Below are 20,491 nucleotides of genomic sequence, written 5' to 3' on the forward strand. Positions count from 1 at the left end.
GCTATCTCCCCTCATCCCCCATCATCCATCCACTCCCTCCCTGTTGCACCTCTGCAGCATTCATCATTCTCTATCCATCCATTTTCCAGTTCTCCTCTATCCATCTTCATCATCTATCCATACCTTCCATCATCCATCCATTCATCCGTTCATCTCTCAATCCATCCATCACCCAGTCCATTTGTATCCATCATCACCCATCCTTGTTTGCCATCCTCCTCCATCCAGCCATCCATCATACCATCCGTCCATCATCCATCCATCATCATCCATCTTTTATCATCCATCCCATTACACCGGTCTATCCAGCCATTCGCCTGTTCCATCCATGCCATCGTTCTCACCAACCATCCATTCAACTGTTCATCCTTCGATCCATCCATCCATCACATTTATCCATGGCCATCCATACATCACATCACCCATCCATCATCATCCCATCCCATTCACCGTTCATCCTTCCACTCCATCCATCCATTTATCCATTCATCCAGCCATCCATCACCCATCCACTATCATCCATCAGTCACCGTGTTTCATCCTTCCATCCTCCGATCCAGTCATTCATTGCTCCATCAGTTATCCATCATCCAATTCATCCTATATCCATCCATCTCGCATCCACGCCACTCCGTCCTGTTCATCTTTCCATCCAGCCCACATTCATCACATCTATCCATTTATCCATTCATCCACCATCCATCCGCCGTCCATCTCTCTCCCAGTACCCCATGATCACCCACCATGTGCATTCATCCACTCCATCCTGTCCATAATATCCTTCATCTTCATACCTACCATCTCACCCGTCTATCCATCCATTCACCTGCTCTTCATCCATCGGTCCAATTCATTCCTTCCATCACCAATCCAATTCACCGGGTCATCTCTTCCATCCATCCATCCTTCATACCATCCATTGTTCACATTCATCTATCCATCCACATCCATCCATCATCATCTATCCATCACATCATCCATCCATCCCATTTACCATTCATCCATATCCACGCATCATCATCCATCAATTTATCCATCCATCCTCCATCACAGCACCCATCCTCCTTATCCATCCATTCACCTGTTCTCTTCCAGCCTCATCATCATTCATGCCATCAACCATCCATTTATCCATTCATCCATTCACCATAGTCGCATCCAGCCATCAGCCATCCCATCTTGCCCCATATCGCACCCACTCACCTCCTGTTCATCCTTCAGCCTCCATCATCCTCCCCCCCATGCATCCATCCATCCACATCCATCCACGTTCCATCATCGCAGCCGGTTCACCCAGCCACTGCATTCACCATTCGTCCATCCATCCATCATTCATCCATCCACCCACCAATCTACCTATTAATCCATCCCTCCGATCAGCATCTGTCCATTTTGTTTATCCATACAGTGGTCTATCCACCATCTGTCAATCCATATATACAGCATCATCTAACCCTCCACCCATCCATAACATTATCTATCCACCCGTACAGAAAGATGGATGATATATGGATGAATGGATAAATGGATGGATGGATGAATGATGGATGGATGGAAGGATGAACAGGTGAATGGATGGATGATGGAAGGATGGATGGATGAATGGATGGACGGACGAACAGGTGGATGGATGGTGGCTGAATGGGTGGATGATAAAAGAATGGATGAATGTTGGATGGATGAATGGATGGACGATGGATGGATGAATGGAAGGATGAATAGGTGAATGGATGGATGATAAAAGGACGGATGGATGATGGATGGATGGAAGGATGAGGAGGCGAGTGGATGAATGATGGAAGGATGGATGGATGAATGGATGATGGATGCATGGAAGAATGAACAGGTGAATGGATGGATGATGAAAGAATGGATGGAAGAATGGATGGAGGGATGGATGAACAGATGAATGGATGAACAGGTGAATGGATGGATGGACGGGTGAATGGATGGATGATAAACGGATGATGAATGAATGGATGGGTGGATGGACAGGTGAATGGATGGATCATGGATGGATGGAAGATGGTTGGATGGATAGAAGGATGAACAGCTGAATGACTGGATAATGGAAAGATGGATGGAAAGATGGATAGAAGGATGGATGGAAAGATGGATGGATGGATGGACAAACCGGTGAATGGATGGATGAAGAGGTGACCAGATGAATGATGGATGGATGGATGGATGATGGATGGATAGAAGGATGAACAGTTGGATGAATGATGGAAAGATAGATGGAAGGATGGATGGATGGATGAACAGGTGAATGGATGGACGAAAAGGTGAATGGATGGATGGACAGGTGAATGGATGGATGATAGATGGATGGATGGATGGAGGGATGGATGATGGATGGATGGATGATGGATGGATGGGTGGAAAGATGAACAGGTGAATGGATGGATGATGGATGGATGGATGGATGGATGGATGGATGGATGGAAGGACCCACAGGTGTATGGGAAGATGATGGAAGAATGGATGGATGGATGAATGGATAATGGATGGATGGATGGAAGGATGAACAGGTAAACAGATAGATGATGGAAGGATGAATGGATGGTTAGATGGACAGGTGAATGGATGGACAGATGGGTGAATAGATGAATGATAAAAGGATAGATGAATGATGGATGGATGAAAGGACAGATGGATGGATGATGGATGGATGGATGATGGATAGATGGATGGAAGGATGAACAGGTAAATAGATGATGGAAGGATGAACGGATGGATGGATGGACAGACAGTGAACAGCACAGGGGCCCTCCTGCATCCCTTGCCACTCACCTAGATGTAGAGGTCCACCAGCTCGCTCTGCTGCAGGATGTAGTAGATCTTCCCTGCTTGCAGCCAGGCATGCGCCTCCTCTTTCTTTTGGAGGTCAAAGAAAATCCCCAGACTTCTTTGGTGTAGTCCAGAGTGGATCTGTAGGCCCTGGAATCAGACACAGGTGTCAGAACAAGGGCTCTCATCCTCATGGAACCAGTCTGCCTCCTCTCGTGGGTCTGGTGACAGATGAATCTGGCATGTGGGGACTGCGAACGGCCCTCTTGTGTGTGCAGTGTTCTGCCATTCCCAGGCTGCTGGGAGGGCCAGGGTGAACACACATGGCATGGAAAAGATGAAGGACATCCTTCTGAGGGAATCGAGCATCAAGCTGCCCTGTGGCAGAAGGAGTGTGCTAGTCCATCTCCCCTGCCTCCCAGACATGGCCTGTGTCTTCTCCAGATGCACCAGGAGCCGTTAGTGTTCAGAGGCTATCTAGGCCGATGGTTCTCAAGGTGTGCAGGCATCACAGTCACTCGGAGGCCTGTCTGTATAGCTTGCTGGCCCTACCCCCAGAGCTTCCGGCCCCACAGGCCTGGGGCAGGCCCCAGAACTCCCACTTGCCACAAGCTCCTAGGTGATATAGATGCTGCTCTGCTGGTCCAGGGACTACACTTTGAGAAGCATGGCTCTAGCACACTGGCCCATTTTCCTTCTGTGAACCTGAGGCCAAGACTGGAGCCAGTCTCCCAGGGTCCCCATGGAATCTGGCGCCTTCCCTGCTCTCTCAGTAAGTCCGACACTCGAGGGGCCGTGACTGCAGCAATGTCACCAGGCCCTGTGGGTGGGGTGGCCAGGGCCATGGTTACCCCACCAGGTCAGGATGCTCAGGGGAAGCCCAGTGGGCCACATATGGGACGTGAGACCTTGAAACCCTGCCCCAGGGAAGCAGGTGACACAATTGCCTCTGTCTTCTGTGGGAGAGAAGCCACAGGTGGCTGCTGTGGTCACATTTAAGGGGACAGATGAAAGCCAGGAGTGAAGACTCGGGGCAGGCAGAGGTCAGATAACAAAGCCACAATAGTAGGAAGAACAGCCCAGAGTGCACGTGCTGCCTCTGCTGGGGTTGAGATGACCTTTGACCCAACAAGGGAGGCTCAAGCTGGGACTCACGAGCCAGCAGCAGCCCTGGGACGACCCCAGACCCACCAGCACAAAGCATCTGATGCCAAGGAACCAAATGATCCAAAGGAAAGGGGCTGATGGGGCCCTGAGCCAGCTTCCCTGTGCCCCCCTCCCTGCCCTGCCCCCCCAACCCCCTTGCCCCCCTCCACACCCCCACCACTGCAAAGCCAGCCCTCACTGCTTGGTGCCCAGGGACAGGTAGAGCTGACTGATGGTCTCCAGGAGCTGCCCCCTCCAGCACCTTGTCAGTCACCTTGTGGGCCAGGGAGAGCTGGAGCTCATGGTAGATGACACACTGGGCCTCGCTGGGCATGACAACGCTCTAGAAGTAGCACAGCCACTGGACGGCCCACAGCTGGCCTGGGCAGAAGACAAAATGGAAGACGTCAGCCTCCCAGCATCGAAGAGTGGCTGGCTGGGCTCAGAGGCCCCTGCGCTGTGCTTGTCTCTTTCACACCTCTGTGCACCTGGGCCCCATAGGCGGGGAGCCTGAGCTCAGACAGGCCATGTACCTGTACATGGGCAGACACCGAGCACACCGTGACATGGGCACAGCTTGGTGCAGATGCTCATGGTAGAGGCTGGCCTTCTTTACAACTCCCAGGGCCGAGGTCCTGGCCAGTCTCGGCCCTTGCACCAGGCCATCTATTTCTGCTTCACAAAGTCCCTCTGGCGAGGACCAGGGCTGCCTTCAGCCTGAGCTGATGAGGCCAGGGGCACAAGTAGCCTCTGTCGCAGATGGAACCCTGAGAGAGCAAAGCCAAGCATCATGTCTGCCACACATGGCATCATGTTGTGGGAATGGGGTTCAAAGCCAGCCCCTGGTGTTCCCACACATGCTTCTTTCATGCAACCAGGCTCCAAAACCATAGGCTCATTGGCCTCTCCCAAAGCCACGGTGCTGGGAACAGTGGAAAGCTTCTGATTTTCTAGTGTCAGAAACATTCCGAAGATTAACACCGGAAACCAGGTACACCGAATGGACATCTGTCACACACGCCCCCCAATGACAGCTGAATACACAGTCCTCATGAAACTGCAAATCAAGAGTGAAGGAAACATGGGAAATTCAAAAATATGTGGAAATTACACACTCCTAAACAACCAGTAAGTCAAAGAACAGACCATCAGGGAAACTGAAAACTAATTTGAGAAGAATGCAAACAAATGCACAGCCCGGGCCAACATGGTGGCTCACGCCTGTCATCTCAGCACTGTGGGAGGCCAAAGCGGGAGGATTGCTTGAGTCCAGGAGTTTGAGATCAGCCTGGGAAAAATGGTGAAACCTCGTCTCTATAAAAAAATACAAAAATTAGCCGGGTGGGGTGGTGCACATCTGTAATCCCAGCTACTCAGGAAGGTGAGGCATGAGAATGGCTTGAACCTGGGTAGAAGTTGCAGTGAGCCAAGATTGCACCACTGCACCCCAGCCTGAGCAATGGAGCAAAACAAAAACAAAAAACAAAAAACAAAAAAAAAAAAAAACAAAAAAACACAGTGTATCAAAAACTCCAAGATTCAGCTAAGGCAGTGCTGAAAGGGAAATTTATAACTGTAAATGTCTACATTCAAAGAAAGAAGAAAAATCTCAAATCAAAAACCTAACCTTCCACCTTGAGAAACTAAAAAATGAACTAAACCCAAAGTGAATAAAAGGAAGAAAATAATAAATGTGAGAGTGGAAATGGGAAGTAAAAATACAGAGAATGAAAAAACAAAAGAGATAGTCAACAGAACCAAAAGTGGGTTTTTTGAAAATAATAACAAAATTGACAAGTCTTTCACCAGACTGCCCAAGAAAAGAAAGATGGGACACAAATGACTCAAATCAGAGACTGAGCACCATGGATCACACCTGTCATCCCAGCGCTTTGTGAGGCCGAGGTGGAAGGATCGCTGAGGCCAGCATTCAAGACCAGCCTGGGGGAACATGATGAGACCCCATCTCTAGTAAAAATAAATAAATAAACAATGACAAACCCAAGTTTCTAAAATCAGAAATGAAAGAGGAAACATTATTGCCGACCTGACAGAAATAAAAGGATTCCATGAAAACACTACGAACAATTGTACACCAACAAATCAGACCATCTAGACACAATAACCAGACTCCTACAAGGACACAAACTACCGAAAGTGACTCAAAAATGACCCCAAGTAAGCATGTGGGGTATCAACCCCACCCTCGGTCTCCTCGACCGTTCAGCTCAGGGTGGGGAGACAGGGAAGTATGATCTCTATTCCCTGGCCTGCATTTCCAGTCTGAAACCCCCAGCAGCCTGGGGAGGGCCTCGTAGGAGGAGGTGCCACAGGCTATTGTGCCAAGAGCCACCGGAGGCTGCAGTGGGGGCTGAGGCACTCGGCCCCTGGAGGGTCTCCTTCCAGTCAGAGAATACCCCTGGGGAAGAAGCCTGGGTATGAACCCCCCACCCCTCCTTGGGCAGATGTGTGGGACCGGGGCCCCTTCACACGGTCCTTTCCAAAATCTCATCCCTCCTAGGGCCAGGAGTGGGTGCCAGGCCTGTGCTGGGAAATGGGCAGGTTTGGTCACAGCCCCTGGGGCTCTGGTCCAGGCCACAGGAGGCACCTCCGAGTGGTCTCACTGTGCCATGACAAAGCGCTGCAAGGCAGAGGGGACTCAACAGTATCCCTTGTCTCAGCCATTTCCCTGGACTCAACTTCCTCATCTATTCTCTGCGGCCTAGATTTCGGACAGCTCTGCCCACCTACTGTCCGTTTACTGCTCAGTGTGCAGTGACTGTTCGATAGCACTCCATGGCTCCACAGTGCTCTTAGGGAAAAGGCCAAGGCACAGCCTGAGGTCCCAGGCCCTGCTTAGCTCTCCAGAAGAGCTTCTCACCATCCAGCACCCAACCCACCCACTCCCAACTCTGCACCTCCCTGTATGAGCCCTGCTCACTCACCCCCGCTCACACCCCACTCATCCCCGCTCACTCACCCCCACTCACTCACCCCCGCTCATACACCACTCATCCCCGCTCACACTCCCGCTCACTCACCCCCATCACACCCCGGCTCACTCACCCCCACTCATCCCCGCTCACACTCCCGCTCACTCACCCCCATCACACCCCCGCTCACTCACCACCACTCACTCACTCCCGCTCACAACCCACTCATCCCCGTTCACTCACCCCCACTCGCTCACCCCTGGGCCTTCCCACAGGCTACACCACCAGCCCCTCCCCACCACCAGCCCCTCATCCACACCTATTACTTGACTAAATCCTCTCAACCCTCTGGTACCAGACTAAAGAGGCTTCCCTAACCCGGGCCAAGTGCTGCTCCGCCATCACGGCACTCACCCTTTTGTGGCTTCTCTGGCCTAAAGCTCACGTTCCCATGCTCAGCACCTGCTTCCTGAGGACCCCACAAGCTCCATTTGTGGGTGGGGCCTGGCACACTCTGCACGAGCTGCTTTTGCATGAACTGCTCCGTGGCTTTGGGCAATCACCCGCCCCTGTGTCCTCTGTGAAGTGGGATGGCAGGTGCACAGGGCTGCCGAGATACCAAGCAGATAACACGGGCACAAGAACTGGCGTTCAAGGCCTGGCTCATGGAGGGGCCCCAAGTCCCAGCTCAGCAGAGCCTGCCTTGATCCCAGGGTTATGGCCAGGGATTCCCAGCATGCAGGACTTTCCGTGCTCAAGGCAGGATGGTCCCTGAGCAAACCGGAAAGAGCTGGTTGCCCCAGTAGGGCACAGAGGGCCTGGCCCTGCATGGGAACCGCCTGTCTCCAGGGCGCTTGCCAACGTCTGCTGCTGGCCATGACTCAGCACTTTCGATGGTGGAAAAACCACCACTTGTTTCCGAATCACAAACCCCAGGTGTGCCCTGACCCCAGTGGCCCCAGAAGACGCACAGGAGGAATTAGGGCACTCACTCTCCACGTGGTCCATCTCCACGGCTACCACAAGGGCCCACTCACACTAGCCCTTGCACTGCTGGGCTGGGCCCTGGCGGGTGCAGAGGTGACCCAGCTGCAGGAGTACGTGGGTGAAGTCCCGGCCACACTCCAAACAGGGAAGCCTCGAGAACAGACGCACGGCCTCCAGGAGGTAGTGCTGGGCCAGCCTGCTGGCACCCACGTGCAGGCAGAGGGTCCCGAAGTTGGCCAGCACCACTGCCTGGTTCCTCCACTGGCCCAGGTCCCAAACCACCCATAGGGCGCGGTAGTAGCCCTTGGCTGCCTGCCTCGTCCGGCCTGTCCCTCTTCAGAGCCACGGCCACCATGTTGGCAATCACACCTTCCTGGTCCTCGCTGGTCACCACTGCATCCTGGACAGACTGCAGGATGTTCAAGGCCACCAGGCTCTGCCCATGAAGCACGTGCAGCCAGGCCAGGGCCACCAGGGTGTCCACGATGGCACAAACTCCAGCAACAACACTGGCTTCCACCGCCTGCATCATGAAGGTGATGGCCAGGCCGTGGTAGCCATGGTGGCTGTACGGCTGGGCCAGGCTGGCGTGGAGAAGACCACGCAGAGCCTGGCCTGTGCCCAGGGTTAGGGAGGCCAGCGCTCGCCTGAGGTAGTAGGAAGTCTGGGTAGGGAGGCTGTGGGGCTGGAGGGCATTCTGGAGCACCAGGTTCACGCTCCTCAGCGAGCTGGCCAGTGAGTCCTGTGTCCTCAATGAGGCCACCTTGACACAGCTCAGCACCAGGTGGGGCAGGCACTTGCGGCTGTAGATGTCAGCCAGGAGCAGGGAGCAGTCTGAGAGCCATGCAGTGTCTGGGGTTCCCGAGTCCCTGTGCAAAAGCAACAGCTGCTCTAGGAAGGACAGGGCCTCCTCGGGCTGCTTGAGGTGTACGTGGTGGCTGGCCAGCAGGAAGCAGGCCCGGGCCTCGGCCTGCAGGCTCTGGCCACCCACTGTTATGTTCAGACCGTTTATTCCCCGAAGAAGACCACCAGAGTCCAGAGTCAAAGCCAAGCAGCAAGGATCTTTACTGCAAGTTCGAACTTGGTCCCTCTGCTCCACAGCATACAAGAGGGCCCCGAACGATGCATGTGCTCGGCTTTTTATAGCCCGATGTAAACAGGATATGTAAGGTTACAGAGAAACAAGGGAATTCTTTTGGTTACAGCATTACAATTGGTTAACATTTTAAGTTATACATTTAGCAGTTTTTTTTATTGGTTCCCGCGCTTTCAGTAAAACCACTCCACAAACGGTTGTGACCTTATCGGGGACTCTCCAGGTGGTGTTTTTTTGAAGTTGGGACAAATGGAGGAATGTTTGTACTGGGCCCAGGAAGTTGAGACAAATGGAGGAATGTTTGTACTGGGCCCAGGACTGAGATAAATGGAAGAATGTTTGTACTGGGCCCAGCACTGAGATATATGTTTGATTTCTTACACCACCACCCACTGCAGCGCCAGCTGCAGGAGCTCCCCGTCCACCTCGGTGCTGCAGATGTGGCTGGGCGTCCCAAGGAGCAGAGCCATGGCTCTGGGAACCACCTGTGTAAAGTTCTCCCGGTTCTGCTTCCGGTAAATGCTGGTCAGGTTGGCGTACACAGCCACCACCTGGAACAGGTCCCCGAAGCTGCCGTCCAGGGTCTCCAGTGTTTCCTCAAAGTACACCCGGGCCTGGGACAGCTTGAGCCTCCTGCAGCACAGCTGCCCCAGGAGGAAGCAGAGCCTGGCCAGGGCCATGAGGAGGCCAGCTTTCTTGGCCACCCCTCGGGCCTGTGCCAGGCGCCCAGTCTGCTCCTCCTCATCGCTAAAGCTGCAGAACATGCCGCTCAGCCATGGCAGCGCCAAGTTGTACAGGCCACGGAAGCTGGTCTTGTATCCGGAGGTGTTCAGGAACAGCAGCCATGAGCTCACGGCCTCTGGATCCTCCAAGTCGTCTTCAGCTTCCAAGCAGAAGGAGGGCTCTTCAGGGTTCTGCAAGCTCACGTTGCTGGATGCTGCACAGAGACCCCAGGACGCTGGCTCCTGGGGGAGGCTGGGCAGGCCTTGCATTGTTCCAGAACATTCCTCACCTTCAGAAGGGTCTCCTGTGGCTCCAGGCCCAGGCAAGGTGGAGGTATTTCTGCAAGTCACAAAAATACCTAGACAGATTAGAGTCCAGCAGTGAGTCCTTGGTCCACTGGGGGCAGGGTTCCCACATCCCCGCCCTCTGTGTCCCTGGTGCAGCTTGCCATGAGCCCTTGAGAATTATGTGCAATGCAAACCCGGGGCCTGGAGCACGTAGGAACTCTGGCACTATGGGGACAGAGAGAACACGCAGGCCCGTGGTCCGACTCTCCTACGAAATCACCCTCCTGTCCCGCTTTGTCGCCCACCTGACAGCATGGTTTGAGGAGACTATGTCAGCTCAGTGATCCCTCAGAGATGCCTTTCCCTTTTGAAAGAATCAAAGCCTTCTAACTGGACCCATGTGTATGCAGCACTACAACTACAAATGTAACTTCTGTCAGCATATTGGGCCCCCCGGTGGGGTACAGGAATCCATGAAATCCTCAACAGCCAATCAGAGCTATTGATCAGCTCAAAAGCTGCTATGCAAAATTGGTAAAGCCACCGATGGCACAGGACAGGGGTGTTGTACCCAGGCACCAAGCTCCGTGCAGGGAAACGGACCATCCCTGCAGGAAGGATGGGAAAGCTTCCAGGCCCCTGTGGCCACCTTCACCTTGGATGGTCTGAAAACCTGAAGCCCACGGTTCCTAAAGGGTTAACAAAGGCCAGACTGCTCAAGCAGTCCACTGGCACCTGCTGTCTTTGGTGGATTCCTAGCCAAAGCCCCCTCCCAGAGGTGAACAAATGAGCGCATTTCCTGTTAGAAAACGTGGGATGAAAGGAGGCATTACAGGGAAGGAAAAAACTAGATTTAAAGAGACTCTCTTTTTCAAGCTCACATGTAAAAACTATTTTCAATACAAACTGTCTCATTCATCTGTAAAGCCTTGGAATTAAAAAATTAATAAATATGATTTAGAGGCAAATGTCTGACTTGACTTCACTAGATTAGCTAAGAAATCTCCCCCACCCAGCAGAGGCACACAGCCCCTCCCAGCCACTACCCTGGCCTCTGGGGCAGCTGGAGAGCCACATGCCTTTGCTCCAGGGACTTTGGCAGAGTGTGGAACCACCCCCTCCCCGAGGCTAAACCTACTACAGCCTTCCCTTCCCCACTGGCTTCCCAGGCTTCCTCTGGGACCTTGTGCCTGCATCCCAAATGTACTGGGATGTATCCCATTCCCAGGGAACTTCCAAGGGCCCTTGGTGCGTCCACATCATCAGGCTGTCCACATGCGGACCCTGTGTGAGGGGAAGAGACAGAGCCCCAGAGCGGAGACGGAAGGGCCTCCCTGGATCAGCCCCTCAGGAAAGAGCAGACCCTTCAGGGACCTCAGTTGAGGCCCTTGCAACCTAAGGCTCTGAATTCTGCTACCCGCTGAGGGCAGTGTGGCCTCCCATCTCTGAGGCAGAGCACAGGTCGAACTGCAGCTTCTCCAGGTCATGAGAAAGGAACCCACAGCTCCATGTGGGCCCCAGCAGTGGAAAGGATGTCCCATCTCGGTCGGGGACCAGGCGGGGCCAGCATGTTCATTGGAAGAAGTGTGGGACCCCACAGCCTCCAGTGTCAGAGTAGACGGGAGGTTCAGGCCCACCTCAGTCAACGTCCCCCAAGTCCCCAGCCCACACCACAGAGGGGTGACAGCCGCATCCAATGCCAACTGTACTCAGCTCTGTCACCTCCCCCGGCGTTACCCCAAGGACCAGCTCATAACCAGAGGAAGCCTGAGCCACCTGCAAAACCCACCTTGTTCCTGCGGCTGCTCAGTCTCAGCTTCCTCTACTGAGTCTGGCAAGGGAGAAAAGAGAAGCAATCAACAACCCCAGCCAGCACCTCTGGTCCCATGTCGGGTTGAGCTGGGTGTCAGTGTTGCAGGGTGAGAGCATTGCAGGGTGCAGGGGTTGAAAGTAATATCATCCTCTTCCCTCCTGGATCATGGGAACAATATCACTGGGGGGTGTACACTTTCTGCGATATTGGGAGTAATATCGTCTTCTGTGCCTTGGAATATTAAGGACAATATCATGGGGGGGCATGTACATCTTCTGCAATATTGGAATAATATTATCCCCTCTCCCCCTGCATACTAGGAAAGATATCAGAGTGGGTGTTCACCTCCTGCGATATGGGGATTAATACCATCTTCTCCCCTTCCGGATATCAGGAAGAGTATCACATGGGAGTGTACAGTGTCTGCGATACTGGGAGTAATATCAACCTCTCAGCCTTGGAATATGAAGAAGAATATCACAGGGTGGATGTACACCCCCTGCCATATTGGGAGTAATATCAGCCTCTCCTCTCCATGGATATTAGGAACAATATCCCAGGCTGGATGTACGCCTCCTGCTCTATGGGGAGTCATATTCCTTCCAGGATATTAATAACAATATCACAGGGCGGGTGAACACAGCCTGTGATACTGGAACTATTATCATCCTCTCCCCCTCCGGATACTAGGAACCATATCACAGAAGAGCTGTACCCTCTCTGCGATATTGGGAGTAATATCATAGGCTTCTTCCATGAATATTAGGAGCAATATCACCGGGTGGCTGTCCATTCATTGCTATGTTGGGAGTCATGTCATACTCTACCCCCTGGATATTAGGATCAGTGTCACAGCGTGAGTGTACACCTACTGTGATATTAAAACTAAGATCATGTCCTCTGTCCCTGGATATTAGGAACAACATCACAGGTAGGTGTACACCCCCTGTGGTATTATGCAATAATATGATTAATTAGTAAACATCAATGATAAATTTTAATAATTATCAGGCCGGTCTCGAACTCTTGACCTCAGGTTATCTGCCTGCCTCAGCCTCCCAAAGTGCTGGAATTACAGGCGTGAGCCACCGTGTCTGGCCAACACTTCTTGACATCTCTTTTTGGACCTCAAATTTAGCATGCCCAAAACGCACTTTTGATTCCCCCTGCTATAACCCACTCCTCCCATAATCTTCCCCATCCCAATAACAGCATCTCTAGTCTTCCAGTTACTCAGGCCAAAATCCTTGACATCATCCTTAAAACTTCTTTTTCTCTCTCTTGTCATCCAACCCATTTAAACTCTCCTTTCAAAATATATGCCAGACCTAATCACTTCTCACCTTTCTTATCATTTCTAACCAGGTCCAGCCCTCATCATAGCGCTCTGGGTTACTGCAAAAGCCTCCCAATCGCCAGGCACAGTGGCTCATGCCTGTAATCCCAAGCACTTTGGTAGGCCAAGGCAGGTGGATCATCAGACGTCAGGAGTTCAAGACCAGCCTGGCCAATATTTTGAAACCCCTCTACTAAAAATACAAAAAAATAGCCAAGCACGGTGGTGGGTGCCTGTAATCCCAGCTATTCAGGAGGCTGAAGCAGGAGAATCACTTGAACTCAGAAGGCAGAGGTTAGAGTGAGCCGAGATCGTGCCATTGCACTGCAGCCTGGGTGACAAGAGCGAAACTCCATCTCAGAAGGTTAAAAAAAAAAAAGCATCCAAACCCACCTCTCTCCATCCGCCTTTCACCCTGCCCTGCATTCTACCTTCCACTCTCAAACATTTCAGAAAAAAAAAAATTATATCTACAGAGAGAGAAAAAGAAAGTACAAATGGGGTGAAATGTTTGGGGAACCTGAGGGAAGACCATACGGGAATTCTCTGTACTATTTTTGCAACTTTTCCATAAGTCTGGATTATTTCGAATTCAAGAGTTAAACAAAGGAGAAAAAAAAAAAAAAACGATCTCCCTTTGTGAATCCATCCTGTCTTTCCCCTGGCAACTTAAGGACGCTCTCAACTAAGCACATCTATTTTTTCATGAACCCTAAAAGAACCCTTGCCTAGTTTTGACTCTCTGTGCTTGACAGAAGTGTGTGTGTGTGTATTTCATATATATATGTGTGTGTATATATATGTGTGTGTTGTGTGTATATATAGAGAGGGAGAAATATATATGTGTGTATATATATAAATATATATTGTATATTTACAATGGTAATATATATATATGTGTGTGTGTGTGTGTACATATATTACATACCCCATAGCCTGTCCTTAACCAGTTCTAAACTTAGTGGGAAAAATACAGAATTTCAAAATAATATAATGAATATTTTGATACAGGAATGTGTTACTATGGAACACGCTGCTAAGACACAAAACCTCCTAGATGGGGCAATGAATGAATGAAGTTTTGCACCTATAGTCACCCCCTCTGATATCCCCTCAAACGTTTATAGTTATATGCATTTGCTTCCCCCAGGACCCCTGTTTCATAAGGGTTAGTCCTAGAGCCTTAGCAAGTTCCTACTACAGCTGGCACACATATGCCATTCAAGAAACAGTGGCTGAGTGAATGACGAGTTAAGAACCATTTGTCAGCCGGTGCTCAGTAATACAACATGCACTGGTATGCAAATTATATTTTTGTTGAAAGCAAGGGCAGGATCACAAATTATCCTTCCAGAGAAAGCAAACCTCAAAACCTTCTTTACCCTACTAAAGCACATTATAAGAAGCTTCCCTTATATAAAAGAAAACCTCCTCATTCGTTATCAATGGCATGTAAACCTAATAAGCCTCCGCCCCTGATGGAGGTTCTGGAAACCCTGGTAGTTGTGAAGGGGGCTCCCAGCTCTGACAGTCTTGAACCCTGCGGGCGCGGAGGTCACACAGCAGAAGAACAACCGAGGGAAGCATCATCAGGCTTTGAATATGTTTGAACCAGAGATGGCAAATAGGCTTCAACCAACTGAAGACACCAGAGATTCACGATGGCCACCTGAGGGGTTGTGCTCTTAAAACACAAAAATTAAAATTAAAATTAAAAAATTAAAAAAGGAAGGGGTCAAGAATCCATCAGGTCTGACTGAGACGTGTATCAGTGACTAACACCCCATATAGCAAAAGTACTCCGGTGCGCTTTGAGTACTCACAGCTTCAGCAGTATTCAAAGGCGTGTGCTTCCCTAAGACTAAGCCACGGGAATAGCCCCAGCAACACTGCCAGGAGAAACGTCTAACATGGATTTGGCTAGAAATACAGTTGTCTTTAACAAATTAACACTGAATAAATCCTGACTTATTAGAGCCTGCGAGAATGACATTCTCAATGATAAAGGTTATCACTACAATCTCCAAACATCTGCGATCCTGCAAGGAGGAACTGTGACAGCGCAGGCCACGTGTCCAGAATGCTTCCCAGACTGCCTGTTACAGAATAAAAGAAATGAAAGCCCCCTAAGAATGTCTTCACTCACATTTAGCCAGTTGTTCCTTTGTGTGCATCTCTGTGCTAAAATGGCCATTCTTCCCCACAGCCTGAAGTCACATGCTCAAATAAACGAGACTCACATGAAGCCAGAAAGGTGCAGATGCCAAGGAAACCAACACAACCGAAATGGGCTGGAGAGTGTGGCCAGGAGGATGGTACTTCCCAGGAAGCAATTACTTCATCTCTGCCCATGAAGCAGGCAGTTGTCACTGTGCCCCAGGCCCACAGCAGCCACTCAAAGTAGGTTCTAACCAAACTACCTCCAACAATCAACATAAATACACCACACAACTGGCTTCTGAAAGGACACCTTACAACCAACAAGAAACTGTAAGCACAACTTTGAAAAACTGTGCCACTAAAAACCTTGGAAAGGGATAAACACTGCCACATTTTGACTCAAATACTGTTAGGTGGTAGCACCGCAATAATTCACTGAAACAAAAGAGTGAATGAGGAATACATTTATATAGGAATCAGAGGAAGCATGACTAATCATTTAAAGAAGTAGATCAAGAAACTGTTAGGTTCAAATGCTACCTCGAGACACTGTCAGGGCCTTAGGCAAATTCACTTCTCTTGGTCCTGTTTCTAGGTTCATCAAAAACCAGTTTTGGACTAGGGAATCTGTTGCTTCCAAAAGCCTTCCTTCGGTGATTCCAGCCCAGATTTTAGGACTGCTCTCCCACTTGGTATATGAAAGCACTTTCTATGTATAATAGCAAGAGTACATTTCTGTGTTGAATGCGGTTTGGGACCTACTCTATGAGGAAGAATATCATCATGTAACTTTAAGCATGATGATAAGGCACACTCTACATAAGGATAACACATAAAATGTGGCCATACACCTGTGCGTCCCTGGCAGGGAGATGGAGAAGTCTCATTTAATGAAGCCGGGGTGCCTGTTGCACCTGAACATTCTCAGTCCACGTCAAGTTCACAACGTCCTTCTGACATCAAACCACAGGTATCACATACTTTTCCATACTTTCTACCCAAGATTAAATTATGCAGAGCACCGTGATAAAGACGCCCCATCCCCAGCATGTTGGCTCTCATTCTGTAGAATTACATACTTGAGGTGCAAAATGATCACCAGGCTGCAGCGGCAAGCAAGACCGGGCTCCGTGGGGACAGCAGGCCCTGCAGCAGCCACCACTCCTGTCGCCACAGTCTGATGCAGCTGCAGAGAAGCTGTGGCTGAGGTCATTCACTTTGTGAGAGAGCTGCACAGGAGGGAAAAGGTAGGGAAGGTAGGGAAGAGGGCAATGTCAGGCCTCTGAGCCCAAGCCAAGCCATCCCATCCCCTGTGACTTGCATGTATATGCCCAGATGGCCAGATGTAACTGAAGAATCACAAAAGAAGTGCAAATGCACTGTCCCACCTTAACTGATGACATTCTACCACAAAAGAAGTGAAAATGGCCGGTCCTTGCCTTAAGCAATTATATTATCTTGTGAAATTCCTTTTCCTGGCTCATCCTGGCTCAAAGAGCTCCCCCACTGAGCTTCTTGTGACCCCCCCCATTCCTGCCCACCAGAGAACAACCCCCCTTTGACTGTAATTTTCCTTTACCTACCCAAATCCTATAAAATGGCCCCACCCTTATCTCCCTTTGCTGACTCTCTTTTCAGACTCTGCCTGCCTGCACCCAGGTGATTAAAAAGCTTTATTGCTGACACAAAGTCTGTTTGGTGGTCTCTTCACAGGGATGTGCATGACAGGCAGGTGCAGAGCCAGGAAAGGACCTGCACAGGAAAGGATGAGAACAGAAATGAATGCACCTCCCTGTACACACACTCGGATTTTATGACAATGTGGGCAGGGGGCTGAACTGGATGCCTGAGAACATTCCTCCAAGTTCTTTTGCTGATTTTCTAGATATTGGTGTAAAATCTGAACTCAGACAAAATGTTTTTAAATTGTTTCAATCAACATCTTTGTCTAGTGCTCAGCGTCATGTCTACATGATCATCTAAAAATCCAACTTCTGTTCTAAGGCTCACATCCTTCTTATAAAGTCCCAGGGATCTTACAAGGGAATGCACCTCTCATTCGCATCAAGAACACACACAACTACCATTAAAGAAATGCCTAATTTGCTTACAAAATTTTTTAAACACCCAGATTTGAAATACAATAGAGAAGACAACTTTTTGATAGCTCTGCTTTCCAACTGCGAACTGCGGGTGGAGAAAATAACCTACCATGATTTCTAACCAGTCAACAACCTGTCTTCCCTGGCTGCAGTAGGAGCAATCTTTCTGAGCTCAGGATGAAAAAGATCCCAGCTGTTTACGGGACAGAAAGTCATCAGTTCTCAGTGGGCTTCCCGGGTCCCAAATCCCCATGTGAAACGTGAGAGTAAAAAGCTATCAATGACCAAGCATCTGAACGCTTATCCCACCTCGCCATCTGCTTCTCCTCCCATGAAAATTTAAAATTAATAAGCCTGCTATTAGAGAACAGAGTTGGTGCTGCATCTGTGTTCTTAAAATTATGGATAATTACCAGCCCATAATGGCTTACAATCAGATTTGAGTGGTCCCTTAGACAGGAAGCTAAAGTGCCTCAGCCCTAAACTGAGAAGAAAAGGGAAACTGGAGTGCTATAGGTGTGATTTTTCCCCCCTTGTTCTAAAGTTGCTGTTTCCGAATCTCCTTCTACTGTCTTGTTTACAAAATGTATGAGAAACAGGGACATTTAAAGACATGTTAGAAATGGCGACTTTTTCTAGGTACAAACTTTGTGAACATTATTTTCAGCTGCTGGGTTTTTTCTCCACAAACTGTGAGCCTGGAGTACATTTTCTCCCTCGTGGTTACACATTCAGAGTCAGGGAAGATGGCTTTAGCAGTAAAGAGGGGAGTGCAGTGAGAAGTGACCGGACATTGAGAAGGACAGACAGGGACTCTACCTCGGTGGCCTGCAGCACTCCTGGGCCTCGGCCTTTACTTTTCTATCTGTACAAGGGATCTAAAGGCCCGTGATTCTAGGCCATGACAGCTCTTCATACACACATACACAAACATCACACGCCTATGTGAAAAGCGGTGACACTTGGCTGATTTCCTGAAGAAGTTATCTTGTATCATTTCTACTCAAGTACTCAACCTCCTTCCAGACAAGTATCTGAGGATGATGGGCTATCCCACAGCAATGTGTGTAACCTCTCCTGCTTGTGATCCCTGTTCACATAGCATTTTCCAAAAGCATTTGGTGTGAAGTGACAGAAGAAAGAAGAATAAGGTTCTTTCAGCCCATTCATTCATTCATTCATTCATTCAACAAATGTTGACTAACTATCTATGTGCCAGGCACTGGTGATATGACAGGGAACATATATTTTTGTAGGTAGAGACAGACAACCAAAAAGTATGTTAAAGACTGATCAATGCTGTAGAGGAAAATATACCAGGAAACAGGAAAGAAGAATACCCCTAGCCACCCTACACTGGGGTGACGCTAGCGTTACAAAATGGAAACAGCGGCCGGGTGCTGTGGCTCACACCTGTAATCTCAGCTCTTTGGGAGACAGAGGCAGACAGATACCTGAGTTCAGGAGTTCAAGATCAGCCTGACCAACACGGTGAAACGTTGTCTCTACTAAAAACGTAAAAATTAGCTGGACGTGGTGGCACACGCCTGTAATCCCAGTTACTCAGGAAGTTGAGGCACAAGAATCCCTTGAACCTGGGAGGGAGAGGTTGGAGTGAGCCGAGATCACGCCACTGCACTCCAGCCTGAGTGACAGAGCAAGACTTTGTCTCAAAAAATAAAAATAAAAATAAAATGTAAACAGAGAATAAGATACCAAAAGAAAGAACATGAACAATTAATTGTAACACAAGCCTTTGTAAGCTGATACTTTCCTTCCTGGATCCTTGTCCCTTACAAATGGGAAAAAAGGGCGGGTAGGGGGTAGCATCAAAATGATGTTTTAAGATGGCTTCAGGTTTCAGACGTCTGACAGCCATACTCATGTACTTCAAGGAAAAATCTCTAGTTCTATAAGCCATCTGGGCAATGGTTTAATGTCTTTTTTTTTTTTTTTTTGAGAGTTTTTAAAATACAGGAAAACGTGTGTGTTCATTTGGCTGCTCTGTGCCCACAAACGTGCAAACTGTGCTAACAGGTTTTTCCATGTTTTGCTGAATTTGCCAGCTTGCCATAAACAGGCTTCCATGTCTTAATTGTCTATAAAGAGCACAAACACCCAAAAATGAAAATCAAGACAAGCTGTCCCTTCAACTGCTGCTGCCATGATGACAGTGAGCGACAATTGGCTAAATCAATACGCAGAGACTGAAGCTGTCCGGCAGAGAGCACAGGGTCGGCTGCTTTTCCCATAGCATTTAAAGAAACAAGCAGAAATGGCTCTCCGCACAGGACAGACATGTCCTTTGTTCTTTGAATAAATACTGTCAACGTCCAAAATACTTTCTCCATCACACTATCTATATAGAATTCAAGTTCCTTCCAATACCACGAGTAATGCCAGTGACAGACTATGTTTAGCCATAATGACCCATTAGCATTCTTTTTCCTCTAAAATGTTGAAATAATAACATTGAGTGCACACTCACGATGTGCCAGGCTCTGAGTTTGATCTCGTTTGGTTCTCGTTGAAATCCTGTACGATCAGTACCATATTCTCTCATTTTTCATAGATGAGGAAACTAAGGCAGAGAAAGGCTAAGTAAGTTGTCCATGGTCACAGGTTATTTAGGAACTTTTCTCCAAACTTTCAAAAGTTAACTACTGCCACTATTACAAATGGGTTTTTTTTTGTTTGTTTTTGTGTTTTTTGAGACAAGGTCTTGCTCTGACCAGGCTGGAGTGCAGTGGCGTGATGATGGTTCACTGCAGGATCAGCTTCCCGGGCTCAAGTGATCCTCGCACCTCAGTCTCTGCAGTAGCTGGGATTACAGGCATGAGCCACCATACCTGGACAATTTTTTAATTTTTATTTTTTCTAGGGATGGGGTTTCACCATGTTGCCCAGACTGGTTCCAAACTCTGAGCTCAAGAGATCCTCCCAGGTCAGCCTCCCAAAGTTCTGAGATTACAGGTGTAAGCCACTGTGCACAGCCCTACAAATGTGACTTATACAAAGTCAGAGCAGGGAGCAGGAAGAGAACAGAGACTTCAGGGAGTCTCCTGGCTGTTGCAACACCATATCCTTCCTCCATACCATAATGTATCCACACACACCA

At 49.3% G+C, this 20,491-nt stretch overlaps 1 pseudogene; it reads right to left on the bottom strand.

Annotated features, from left to right (window-relative positions):
* The window catches only part of LOC104671239, a 46,270-nt pseudogene extending 27,018 nt beyond the window's left edge, over nt 1-19,252 (bottom strand).
* Between the last annotated feature and the right edge of the window lie 1,239 nt (nt 19,253-20,491).

Source organism: Rhinopithecus roxellana, chromosome 3, assembly GCF_007565055.1.
Source record: "Rhinopithecus roxellana isolate Shanxi Qingling chromosome 3, ASM756505v1, whole genome shotgun sequence".
Lineage (NCBI taxonomy): Eukaryota > Metazoa > Chordata > Mammalia > Primates > Cercopithecidae > Rhinopithecus > Rhinopithecus roxellana.